Source organism: Gymnodraco acuticeps, unplaced genomic scaffold, assembly GCF_902827175.1.
Source record: "Gymnodraco acuticeps unplaced genomic scaffold, fGymAcu1.1, whole genome shotgun sequence".
NCBI classification, from domain to species: domain Eukaryota; kingdom Metazoa; phylum Chordata; class Actinopteri; order Perciformes; family Bathydraconidae; genus Gymnodraco; species Gymnodraco acuticeps.
This window is the reverse complement of record NW_022990501.1, coordinates 2,456,545-2,470,232: the sequence shown is the minus strand read 5'-3', so window position 1 is coordinate 2,470,232 and position 13,688 is coordinate 2,456,545. Positions and strand designations below refer to the sequence as shown.

At 40.0% G+C, this 13,688-nt stretch overlaps 1 pseudogene; it reads left to right on the top strand.

The window, feature by feature from the left end:
• The window catches only part of LOC117552955, a 162,361-nt pseudogene that overhangs the window by 119,599 nt on the left and 29,074 nt on the right, over positions 1 to 13,688 (top strand).

The window sequence follows — 13,688 nt, the reverse complement described above, 5'->3', positions numbered from 1 at the left end:
GTGATGAAACGCAAGGATTATTAGATCAAGGATTATTTCTGAAACAGTATGGAGCTCAAAGGCTTTCTTTCTTGCAGGTTTACCACAAGGTGAGTTCCTTTTTATATCCAGCTTCTTCTACACATGCTCTCTCCAGTACAGCTTAGCTCTGAGTGTTAGCGATGCTTGCTAATGTAAACAAAGACTAAATGTCCAAAACACGTCGGGAATTGTTTCTGATACAGCGACGTTTCGGATAGTGCCGTGGGTCCACCATCCGATATGACGTAATTTACGTCATATCGGATGACAAATCTGGATCAGCTCCGGTGTAGCCCCGTTTTTAGAGATTTGCGCAAGGAGGAAAAGAGAGAGGGTTTTATTTTCTGACGCTACGTGAGTTCCCTGACACATCGGGGACACATATTTATGTATAAAATACATCAAAAAGTGCATTTTGCATGATAGGTCCCCTTTAAGCTTGAGTCTTCCTTCTGTGACAGAAATGTTGGGATGTACCGTTGTATTTTTCTTATGCCAAAAGCGGACTTACACAACTACATCAGCTATAACTGTTTTTTGGGCTGATGGGGACCATTTGGCCGATGTAAAAATACTGTATTTGAAACCGTTCGCCCAATCCTAGTGTTTTGCTCGATTTTACCTCAACCCCCTGAACCAAGTACCAACTCAGTTCCAACATTGACTCTTTTCAAAGGAGGATTTTTTTAGAGGACTAGCATTGGAAAAACAGTATTGCTAACTATGGTCTTGAACAGGCAGGTTTAATTCTCCATACAGACTAATGGCGCATTTCCATTGCAGGGCCTCGCTCGGCTTAGTACGGTATAGTTAGGCCAGATTCACTTTATGCTGCGTTTCCATTACAGTTTAGTAGCTGGGGCAGTAACTATAGTAATGCAGTGTAGGCGGAGCCGAGACGTCATCTTCAATGCAAACCACAGAAAAACAACATCAGCCGTTAGCTGTTTGCACTCAAGCTCACAGCTCCTCATATCTGTTCAGAAACTAGACAAAAGTATAAACCACAGACTGTCTGTGTCATGGTGAATACAGTCGCTGGTTTATTTATGTCTGTATAGGCCGTTGTTGTGAGTGTGGACGGTCGGAGCATATATTGCATTAGCTAAGCCGATCTCCATTCAGAAAACACGCATTTAAAAAAGTTTTTCGCCTGCTGTCTGTCTGCAGACTTGTCAAAGCATTAATTCATGGTTTTTACTAACCGGTATACTCAACTGGCTTTAGATAAGCCAGTCCTTTATTAGTATATAAGTGCTTTGTTAGTAATTCTATTGCTCGAAGTGGAGTCGAAAGAGATGAGTTTTCAGTCTGCGCCGGAAGATGTGCAAGCTATCTGCTGTCCTGATTTCAATGGGGAGCTCATTCCACCATTTTGGAGCCAGGATAGCAAACCGACATGTTTTTGCTGATGGGAACTTGGGTCAGCTGTTTGGCTGATGCAGAGCGGAGTGCACGTGCTGGGGTGTGCAGTTTAACCATGTCCTGGATGTAGGAAGGGCAATTAAATTATTACAATTAAATCACGGTCAAATATGTTCATTTTGTTGTAGTTGTAGCCCCCTTGCCAGCGATTCTCTCTCTCTAGTTTAGCATACTCAGCCCGACTCAGCCTGGTTGTTGGCCCACTAAGAACCTCGATTTTATGGGGCCAGAAAAACTGTGAAATAGTACCCGCTAGCCGGTACTACGCCAAGTGGAAACGCAAGCAAAAACGGGCCATGCACGGCACGGCACGCTTAAACCGCGCTCCGTGCTGTAGTGGAAATGCGCCATAAGAGCCATCTTTAGGAGGTGCCAGTTCAGTTCCGGAGCACTGTGGAGGAGCTCTTAAGCAAGGCACCAGTCCCTCTACACCACTTTGGGCACTGTATAGTATAACTGTGCGCTGCTCCTTATTCTAGGATATAAGTTATTCAAATACTCCATTTCCATCCATTTATATGTCCATTCTAATGGTCACTTGACTCAGACTCGACTGCAACTGGTCTTACATTTGACTTTGACTCGGTTTGTTATTAGAAAAAAAGTTCTTGAGAAAGACAAATAACCTCATCTTAACCCATGTCCTCGCTGAGTGTCAGCAGATAATTGAAAATGTCTCATGAATACCCAATAGAGGATTGCTTTTTCACAGAAAAATGATAACCCGTGAAAAAAAAAACTGTGAATATACTGTAATACTTTGTATATGCCCGATGGCAGAAAATAACAAGCTGGCTCTAGCAAATGTCATCCTATGAGCCACAGCATGTTATTAATGTGATGTATTAAGTTGTCATGTGGTGTACAGTACACAGCAGTGATTTATTTGTCATGTTTCTGTATACACACAAGTGATTAAATACCCAGAGGCGTCTGATTGGACAGGCCGGCAGGAACAGGCTTCTCCTTCCTTTGACTCATATGGCAGCTCATATGATTCTATGTGTGTGTATGATTTGTTTATATGAATGTGTACACACTCCTAGGGACTCACAAAAGCAGATTCAAAGCTCATTTTAGTGCGGAGTGACAGGTAGAGTCTCTCTGGGGGACTGTGATGGACAGAGCAGCTAGCTCTGATTTAAGGGATGGATCAGAGCTAGAGGGGGGGGGGGGGCTCCTCTGAGGGAAATACAAAGGCTGCTTTTTGCTTTGTACTTTCTGCATGCCTGTCTTCGTCCTCCCTAATCATCTTCTCTATATGGAAATATGTCTTTGCCGTGGGAGTTCACTCAAAGACATCACTTACTGTACAAAGAGTAAAGAAGTCCACCGCAAGCGATTCGTGGCTACTTTCCATCCTTTTGAGTGTTTCCCTCGTGACCATCATTTATTAATACTGATACTTGGATAATGTTGTGAGTTAATTCTTAATAGCGGTTTTTGAAAAGACTCTCTCACACACGGGGAAAGTTTGTTGGTTTACATTTTGAAAGAGTGAGTGAAGGTGCCTTAAAAATACATGTAAATCACACCATAGCAGCTTCAGAATGTGCCTTCAGGCTATGTGAAGAGGAAAGAGGACACAGAGCAAAAATGACAGGCTGAGGGAGATGGAGGATGGACAAACCACATTTGGATTTCTTAGAAATGGAGTGGTCAGTCCAGGAAATGAAAAAAAAAACCTCTTGGTCTGCTCTTTAATCAGCTGCCAAAGTTACTAGTGCAACAGTATTTACAGCAAACACCAAAATGGATACAAAAAGTATAGCATTACTCAATGCTTTCATCTTTGCAGTCCTTTAGGAATACTTTACAGGCATTATGACGATGCCACAAAAGGTGATATTGCCTAATAAAGAGACAGTCATTACATATGCTCCATACCCAATGAATCTAAGACACAAATCTCTTTATCCAGGGTTCAGCTGGGTAACCCCAATTACCTGATTTTAATATTGCTATGCTATACATTTAATGAAAATATTAGTGCTTGCTCACTGAAATGGAAAACGCGGTTGTCGGAAAGATTATGAGCAAATAATACATGTATCTAGTGACATTCAAGTAATTGGAAAGAAGGCGTTTATTGTATGTCTACATGTCATAGGTTCCACTATTCTATATGTGCAGCTTTATTAATGTAAATTAGAAGTTCATGCAATTCTATTATCTTTCATGTGCAAATACATACACAAAAACTGAACTATATTATTTATAGGGCTATAGAATGGTCCACAAATAAATTGCACCAACTTCAAGGAAGCACATCCTAATGTAATATGCCCACCGGTTCTAGAGTTGGGCTGGGGTTAGTAGTACTACGGAAGAGGATTAAGGCCAAATGTGATTTCGGAGAATAAATTCAGAATTTAAAAAATACTTTTTCTGACTTAAAAAAAGTTTGAATACTGAGAATAAAGCCTGAGATAAAACTCAGATTTCAGAATTCAATCTCATAACTAATATATATAATATAAAATAACACTTTTGGTCAGATCTCAAATGTTTCTTTTACATGTGGCCCTAATCATCTTCCGTATATCAGATGAAACAAATCAAAATATATTTTATTAAGAACAAAAAGAGAGTGAAAGAATGATTCATTTTATTGAATGGTTTAATATGTTATGGTCCAATTAAACACTGTTTGTGTCTTGTAGTACATGTCAGACTTTCTAGGAATCCAACAATGATTTCATATTTTATCCATGGCAGCATAACCGCTGTTTGCAATCGTGCACACGTATTTCCAGTCATGTAGAATCAGAACGTTTTGACTCTACTATGAGTCCAAATCTAGTCCATTGGATACCAACAGGAATTGCTGAATTTGCATAACCAGTTTCCAATTTCCCCCACTTGCTCCTTATGATCACTAGTGGTTGGCATTTTGTATATAACCGTACATAGAACCAAACCACAGTCTGTTAAATCTTCCTCTAAAAACCACATAATTTGCAACCCATTTAGAATGTCAGCTGTAGTTAGGCCGCTCTTAGTTGTTATTTATTTGCTGTACAGTATGAACAGTTTGTGGTGGAAGGTTAGCCCGGAGGAGGCTGACTAATGAATGCAATGCTGTTGGTCTCATCCCTGCAGTAGCTATTTAATGATGTAGTCTACGTGGTGAGTGGAGAGTGCTCACCAGACCAGGTGCTCTCTGCCATGAGGCTCACTCCCCTGCCTGCTTCACGGGCGCAGCACTGTAGGCAGCCTTGCCCTTTGACCTCTGTTAAGAAAAAAACTGAAATAACTATTGCATGCTGTGTGTGTCTCTGAATAGATGGATGCCCATGCTCAGTGTGAGTAGGAAAAAAGTGATTTTAAGCCATAATATGGAGGTTGAAAGTTTAATTGAATGGCTGGGGGAATGTTTCAGATATCTGGGTGCGGGGGATGGCCGCCTTATCTTCACATTGCCGTGTTTACCTGCTATAGTATAATGCCTGCTGACACTGAAAGCACTATAAAGCCTTAGTCTGTAGAGGCGTCTGGTGGATAGGATTTGAAAAAGATTGAAAACAGTATGGAGTGCATATATCTTTGTATGTGCCGCCTCTTTGTTGTGTGGGAAAGTCTGCTCGTGTATGTGTGTGTGTGTGTGCAGATAAGTTTGGGAGAGGCAAAGAAAGCTGACTGAACATCTGAGGAAGGTCTCCACAAAGAGCCAATGTCTTTGTTCCCAGAGTTCTGTGCTAATGTAGCACTAGATATGAATTATGTAATTTTGTAATGGGTGACCTTCTGTGCAGCTTGAAAGGCAGTGCAAATATTATTCCTCAGATACAGAGATGCATACAGATGCACACACGTATTACTTAGTGTTGTGCCGTCAAGCGCATAAACATTTATATTTCAAAATGACTATAGCCAAAGATGTGATTATATTTGGGGGTCAGAAGTTAACCTTAACTCATTTATAGAAAAATAAATGTTGGCCATATTATTATTGGTAATCAACAGAGGCCCCTTAATAAGATATTATAACAAAACTAAAATCATGGTACAATATTACTTAGATTTATGCTGACAATTGAGGTACAGTAACATCTATGTCTTCAATGCTTGTCTAGGTGGCGCTGCAATATTATGTGATGATAACTTTTGTTTCTATCTTTTTCTTTGTTGTTTAATTTAATTAATTAATTAATTTCATTAAAAAAAATGAAATGAATGTCACATGTTGAGATATAGAACGTAGGGAATTCAAACCGTCACACACTCGGTAAACTCGGAAATATATTCAGATTTATTATCCTTTTTTCAACTTTAAGATATGCAGTTTGTCCACCTATTTTACATCGCATAAGCAACTTTTTTTTGCACATTTTGGATATATTTGTATAATCTTTGTCTTGACCATCTTCCTGTTGATCTAGCTAACCTTATCAGAGAAAACATATCAAATCAGTAACATATAGTGGCCTGGAAAAACATCATTGTATTTGCAATATAAAAAATCTATATAAGAAAACGTTGATATTTAGTGTCCATGTACTAGTACAACATATGGCTTTACTCTGCTGTATCAATTATTGTTTCTCTAACCACCCTACTATTAAATACATTATGAAAGTGCCAAGCTCACTCTGAAACTCACGAACACAATGCACATACAGTGTAGATGATATACACAAAAACGTATTTATTTGTGCCTTTTCCTAGATCCGCAGTGGCAAGCTGATGATCACCAACACCAGGAAGAGTGATGCGGGGAAGTACATCTGCGTTGGAACCAACATGGTGGGAGAGAGGGAGAGTGAGATTGCTGAACTCACTGTGCTAGGTAAAATATGATTGCTTTTCACAATGTTGCAGTGCTTTATTTAGTCTAAGTACCCTCTCAGTTTGCCAGTCTGCTATGCAAAGGCTTTTTCACATGTGGGGGGTATAATAAGCCGTTAATTACATTGATTATGCAGCACTACCATCTAATCTGCCAGCTTTGGAGAGTTTTTCCACCAAAAACGGGCTGAAAATCTACCGCTGCTACACTGAAAAAACTGAACCGTTGACTTTAATCGAATGTATGAAGTCAACAGATTGACTTTAACTGTATTAGGTTAGTTGAAAGCAACAATATTAAGTTTGAATACAAAAATATTAGGTTCAATTTAATGTTATTGCTTTCAACTGACCTAATACAGTTATGTGAAATGTATTGACATTAGGGATGCACCGAATATTCGGCCACCGAAAATTATCGGCCGAAAATGGTTAAAAAGGCCCTTTCGGCCGAAAGGGTTTTAGCACCGAAAAAATATCACCGAATGTCAGAACAGGTTTACGTTGGTAACCTAACGTGTTGTTGTGATGACGTAATAAAGACGCGGCGACCATGCTCGCGGTTGGCTCACAGGGGGGGGGGGGGGACATTGACCTTTGTCATCGAGATTGCCCTGAGCCTTTAACAAATCGTATTAAATAATGTGATGACAGACTGTAAACAGAATAGCTGAAATGTTAACAAACTAAATAACTCAGTTTCCTCTAATCATTAACCCATGTTTGTATCATGGAGTTAACTCCGTGTGTTGCTGCTAGCATACATAACACCTGACGTGGAAACGTTACTCGTGATGGAGCTACAGAGCTGCTAGAAAGACGGTCGAACCCGGTACATTTCTCCGTCTGCATGCGGTGCACTTTTGCTAAATGTTTAGACAAATTGCTCGTGCTTACATGCTAAACTCTTATTGCACTTATGGTAACAAGTATTCTCCACATCGAGACGGGTAAAGTTTAACCACACCTCGGAGCGCGTTCTCTCCGCCATCTCCGCAGTGTGCTCCGCTGCATGTAGCAGCTGCGTGTGTGTAAACTGCCCCGCCCCCTCGCACACAGACGGGAGAGAGAGATCTCGTCTGATCGAAAATACATCATAGACGCATTTGTTGTCTTTGCATATTAGAAACGAGTTGGCGACACTAAGACTGCGATATAATGTTTTTTAGCAATAATACATGACATATATAAATGTACTGTATGCATTCAAAAGTGCTGAATAAATGTTTTATGGACCCATAATAGTGATTATTATTTAAGTTAAGTTTTGCCATAATCATGTCTATTTCCATAATCAGGTAGCTGAACAACATTGGTAAAAAATGTATACATTATATATATATATTTCTATTAATCATTTTCGGCCTTTCGGCCAACTGTTTCCTATTTTCGGTATCGGTTTCGGCCAAGAATTTCCCATTCGGTGCACCCCTAATTGACATACTGTAATACATTTAATTAAAGTCAGCGGTTCAGTTTTTTCAGTATACCTCCAACTCTATAACCCCTTTCAAGAAGAAAGCTCTGCATGCCACCTCCAGCGCCTCTTTCCAACCCCTATTCTCCACCCCCCCCACCACTTATTTCTCAACAGTTCCCATCAGAATAGAACTCTTATCAGTATCACATGGTTAGATGACCTTGGTTGAGGTTGGGAGAATACAGCCTGTTGTCTCATAGAGCCATTCAAGGCTGTGAGAATATTCTCGCTGAATGCAGAAATGGGTCGAAAAATATTGTTCCACAGGTTGAGCATAGTAAATTACTTTGGAGACCGACGGATGATTATCACCAGAGAATATTTGCTATGCCTCTCAACTCTATGATAATTGCAATATGTAGATTTCCATAGTTTGCTAGGTTTTCTGTTTTGCTTTTTTTAGATGATATTTTCTTTGGCTTTGTATTAAAAATTCAACCGGTTAAAGTAATGGGAGCAGGCAGAGTTGGTACTTAGAGCTAAAAGCAAACAAACAAGATAGCTAAGAGACAGTTACACAAACATTATCAATGTTTTCTGTTCATACTTGATAGTCGACTGACTGTGCTCACATTCAATATGTGAATTCCAAAGTAAATGTTATTACTTTGCTATAATTTCCCTGCAACAACGGCATGTTATTGTAAAACGATAGACATCGCTAATCGAAACAAAATACATTCCATTATTACACTGGGTACAGTAACGTTTAGACAAGGTACAGTAACTGCACAAAGAGGAAGAAAAACGAACAACAATTTTATTATGTTTATCCTGAATTATTTGAGCTGTTCAAGGATAACATAAAAAAGAGTAGGAATATAGAAGGCACTTCGACATTATGACAATGATAACATTCATACAGTGGTGGACAGTTACTAAGTACATTTATTCTTTGGGTACTTGTACTTTACCTGAGTATTTCCATTTTTTTCTGCCACGTATTACAACTACTCCAATACAATTAAAAGGCACATATTGTTCTTTTTTATTCCAATAAAAGTATTGTTTTGTTTTAGTTACTTTTACGTTTTAGATTCATATAAATATTGATAATATATTGGAAATTATATTTTATGCATTATCCATCCATCCATCTTCTCCAGTAGCAGTTCCAGCAGAGAGCGCCAAACGTTCCTTTCCATGGCATTGTATGCATTATAATATGTGTATATTAAACTCTATTGATGCCTTGGTGAAATTCACAACTCATCTATCACTTTATATAATTAACCCGTGTGTGGTGTTCATGTTGTTGGTTACTCAGCCAGTGTTCGTGGGTCTGGTGGACCCGCTGCCTTTTTGGGTTTCAACACAATCAAACTATTTTATGTTAAAATACTCAACAGATGTTTACTTCATCTCAATTACAAGCAATATAAACAGCATGGTTCATATTTGCCCTTTTACATTTGTTAGATCACATTAATGAATTAAAGTGCTACTCGTTTTCTGTTTGTTTATTTATAAAATGTGATAAAAGAAAGAAAACCAATTATAATCAAAAATGTACAAAAGAAGCAATGTTTTTCATAACTATATATTTTTATTTATTTGAACAACATTTGAAATGTAACCCTTTCAGGTCAGTTTACACAACACAAACTGTCAGTCTAGACAGAACTTGAGCCCCATCTAACACATTTTCTTACAAGCCTATACAACACATGTGGGGCAGAGTTTTACTGTTGTGTACTTCTTGCACTTGATGCATGTATATTGGATTTTTCTGTCCATCTTGGGTCCGCACACTTCGCAGTGCTTCTTTTTGTTGCTGCTGGCAACCTAGAATAATGAAAAGATGAAAAGATCAGGAATTCTACCATCACCTCTCTCTCTCTCTCGCAAGGCAGACATGTACTGCAACAGCATTACACACTTACTTCAGGCTCTGCAGATGGTGGTTCGGGTGGATGGGGCGCTAGCATCCTCCTCCTGAATCCTCCTCACGATGGCTGCAGAGGCTGGGGTTCTCGGGACATGTTGCCTTCTCTGGATTTGAGCTCTCACCAGTGCCTTTCCCAGTTCCTCGAGAAAGAGGTCTCTCATCTGCAGCTTCCCTCTGTTCCACTCTGGGTTCACTGCCATCCAGATGACAAAGCAGGCGTTGTAAGCTGAGATGTCCAAGATATCAAAGAAAATGACCAGTGGCCAGCGTAGGGTCCTCCTTTTGCAACTGTCGGCAGTCACCGGCTTGTCCATGTTGTCCACCCCTCCTTTTGTGGCATTATAATCCATGATGATCTCTGGTTTGTTATGCTCTTGCCCACAGATTCTCACATCCCTGTGCAGTGTACTCATGAGTACCACATTCTTGCCTTTCTTCGACACATAGGATACCAGGGACGTGTCAGCCGTGTACAAAGACTTGGAAGATTTGACAGCCCTGTTCTTTGAAATCAGCAGTTGGGGTGGGAGCTCAGACTTGTTTTTCCGTATCCTTCATGGTGAGCGTCCTCTTTAGGAGATCCTGCCCCAGCTTGTGCGAGGTAAAAAAATGGTCGCATGTGATGTTGTGTCCACTGAGTCCTCGAGTCATGTCCAGGACAACTCTCATTCCTTGATTTTTCTCAGGAGCTCCTCCATCAGGTTTCCCTGTGTAGACTTGTAAGTTCCAAGCATATGAAGAAGTGGTATCACAGGCAGCCCAGATCTTTATCCCATTATTTTGCAGGTTTAGATGGTATATACTGCCTAAAGGGGCAGCAGCCCCTAAATGGCATCATATGCTCATCAATGCTGACATTAGGCCCAGGGTTGTAAAACAGGGGGAGGCGGTGCACCCACTTGTCCCACAACGTCCTGATGGCAGCTAGCTTGTCTCTCTGCCGTCGAGCTGGTCTGTCGTCTCTGTTATCAAAGCGGATAATCCTGGAAATGATGTGGAAGTTTTCCAGAGACATTGTTGCACGAAAAGGTTCTCTGCCAGTTTCTGCATCCCACAGGGATTCTGTGGATTCACCTTTGGACCTGAAACCTCCAGCAAGGATAAGAACCCCAAAGTAGGCATGTCAATTGGTTTGGTCCATCTCCTTCCACCTCTCTTCAAAAACACACCTTCCTTCTAAATTAGTGCAATCCAGAATAATTTTCTGGATGGATACTGGTATGAAAAGCTCAAAAGAAGACTTGATATCCTGCACATGAGTAACTGTGTTGGCCCTGGTTGCATCTTTATCACATTGGCAGCAATGTGAGGTGGCTCATCTCTTGTGCAAGAAGACCATTCAATTTCACAATTTTTTCACATCCATATCTCTTCACTTGCTATCTGGCTGGTCCTGGAGCTGGCTGCTGACCGGCTGGACCTGTGGCTCGTTTTTTTTTGTGTAACTAGCTGATGCTCAATCTCACCCTCTTCTTCAAGTCACTGTCAGACTCAGAATTCTCAGAAATGTGATCTTCACATTCTGAAACCTCTTCCTCTTCCTCTACATCCTCATCAAATGGTTCTCTCTCTTCCAGAATCGTTTGCAAGGCCCTCTGAGCAGAGAATCTTTTGGCCATCTTGATCAGTTGTGATAAGGACCCAAAGTGAAGAAGCTTTATTTATCGTGTACCGCCCCAAATTTGCAGCTGGAATAGAGTGTGAAAAGATTGGCTCCCGCAAGACATAATGTGGGAATGTGAGAGCAGACAGGTGTCAGTGCTTGAATGCATCAACAATGTTTGAATGCATCAACAATGTTTGAATGCATCAACAATGTTTGAATGCATCAACAATGTTTGAATGCATCAACAATGTTTGAATTCATCAACAATGTTGCAACCTTGTGTGGGAATGGCAGGGGCAGAAACACAAAAGTCTCTCTCACACACACACACACACACACACACACACACACACACACACACACACACACACACACACACACACACACACACACACACACACACACACACACACACACACACACACACACACACACAGGGGTACAGTGGGTGGTCATTGAAAATGTGTTCTGATATACCTTCTTCACAGAAAATGAGCCAAGGCCATTGAGTGTGAGTTTGAAAAAATAATTGATCATATCATTTTTCTTTGGATAAATAATGAAAACGGGTCCCACAGACCCGAATACCATACGAGGGTTAACAAATAGCTATTCCTTTACCTGCAACATTAACCCTTACATTGGTAAGGACATATACATATTTTGGAAAATATATAATGTGTATTTTCTAATGCATCTAGGCTAGATCGGCACATTTCAAGACTTTTATTTTCCAGTTTACAATCTGTTTCTCCTGTGATTCCTTTGCCCATAAATGGTGTTCATTTATATATTACTAAAGCCATATTTGATATATTTTACACCCATATTACACCATTATAACACCAAAATGACACGCATATTACACCAAAATTACAAACATATTACACCATTTGTACCCCTCTATTCGAATGTATAAAACCAATATTACAACATTCTTACACCGATTTTACAGCCATATTACAATCTCATTACACCAATACTACAGTTTGACACATCACACATGAGAATTAGCGTGTATGCGTTTTAGTCCTTTAATACATTTTGATGCTATCCCTAAAAGGATCACGATGCAGGACTTTACTTATAATTAATAACTAATAAACTAACCTTTTGGTGAAGTCAATGATCTGGGTACTTCATCCACCACTACATTGACATGTGTTCTGCAGAGCGCCCAACCTTTATGAAACGGCCCAGCAGTGTGGTGGCGTTGGCGGAGGAGAGCGTGGAGTTCCACTGTGTGGTACAAGGAGACCCTGTTCCCACTGTCCGCTGGAGGAAAGACGACTCTGACCTGCCTAAGGGCCGGTAATGCACAAAGGCTCCTCTATACACACATTAACACACCATGCAAACCCAGCGTTCCAACCTCTCCTTTCATCTCCTGATTGTGTGTCGCTCCTGCCTCCAGATCTGAAATCCAAGAGGACCATACCTTGATTGTTCGCCAAGTGACCTATTCTGACGTGGGCTCGTACACATGTGTGGTGGAGAACATGGTTGGAAAGTCTGAATCATCCGCCACGCTCACTGTCCACGGTCAGTACAGCCCGACTCTCACATGTGATGTCATCTAAATGCCCCATATTCTCTTTCATTCACAGTTCACACTCTTTTTTCTCAGATTGCCTTTTCATGGATGAAGTATTTGCAACACAGCTGCTTCTAGCCTAGCAGGAGAACTAATCCTGCTTTGAAGTGTCAGAAATTAACAGGCAGTGACTTTCAGTTCCCAGTTGTGCTTAAATAAATGCTGCGATTTTCCAAAACAATACTACGTTTATGGTTTTGGGTTGAATTTAAGAGATCACTTTCAAAAAAAGGTTATTCGATTATTATCTGAATCACAAATAAATTAACATTCGATGCAGGAAATTAAGTTTGAATTGATGACTACAAAAAATCACTGCATACATTATGACAGCCCATACAATAAAGAGTTATACAGTTATATAAAACATAGGTAGAATAATATTCATTGCTACATTATACTGCAGATTTCCAAAACAATAATAGTTTCAGGTTATATTTTAAACCAAAATGAAGTGCTGCATGTCCTTGTTATATTCTAGAACATGAACAAAATCAATAATTATTTTATCATTTATTAAAACACTGTCAGCACAGAAACCAAATGGCATGAAAAAAGAGGAAAATAAGTTATATTATACTGCTGTTATTTTTATAAAAAAGACAGCATAGAGGCAGAATTATCTCTGTTTTAGTTTTCAGTTTGTTTAACTTCCTTGCCTGAGGTCATATCGTAGCATTTATTTTCCGAATAGGACACTGCAGCAGTTTGTTTACAACACATTTCATGGTAATGTCCTGAATAAACCGAGAAGAGCATGCAAAGTAAATGTTTGCGTGGCCGCAGGAAATGGATTAATTTTGTCTGAGCGGTCCCGCCACAATGACACCCTTCATTCCATAAATCAGCATCAGGAAAGAGCAACAAGTCACATCGCATAGTTGCA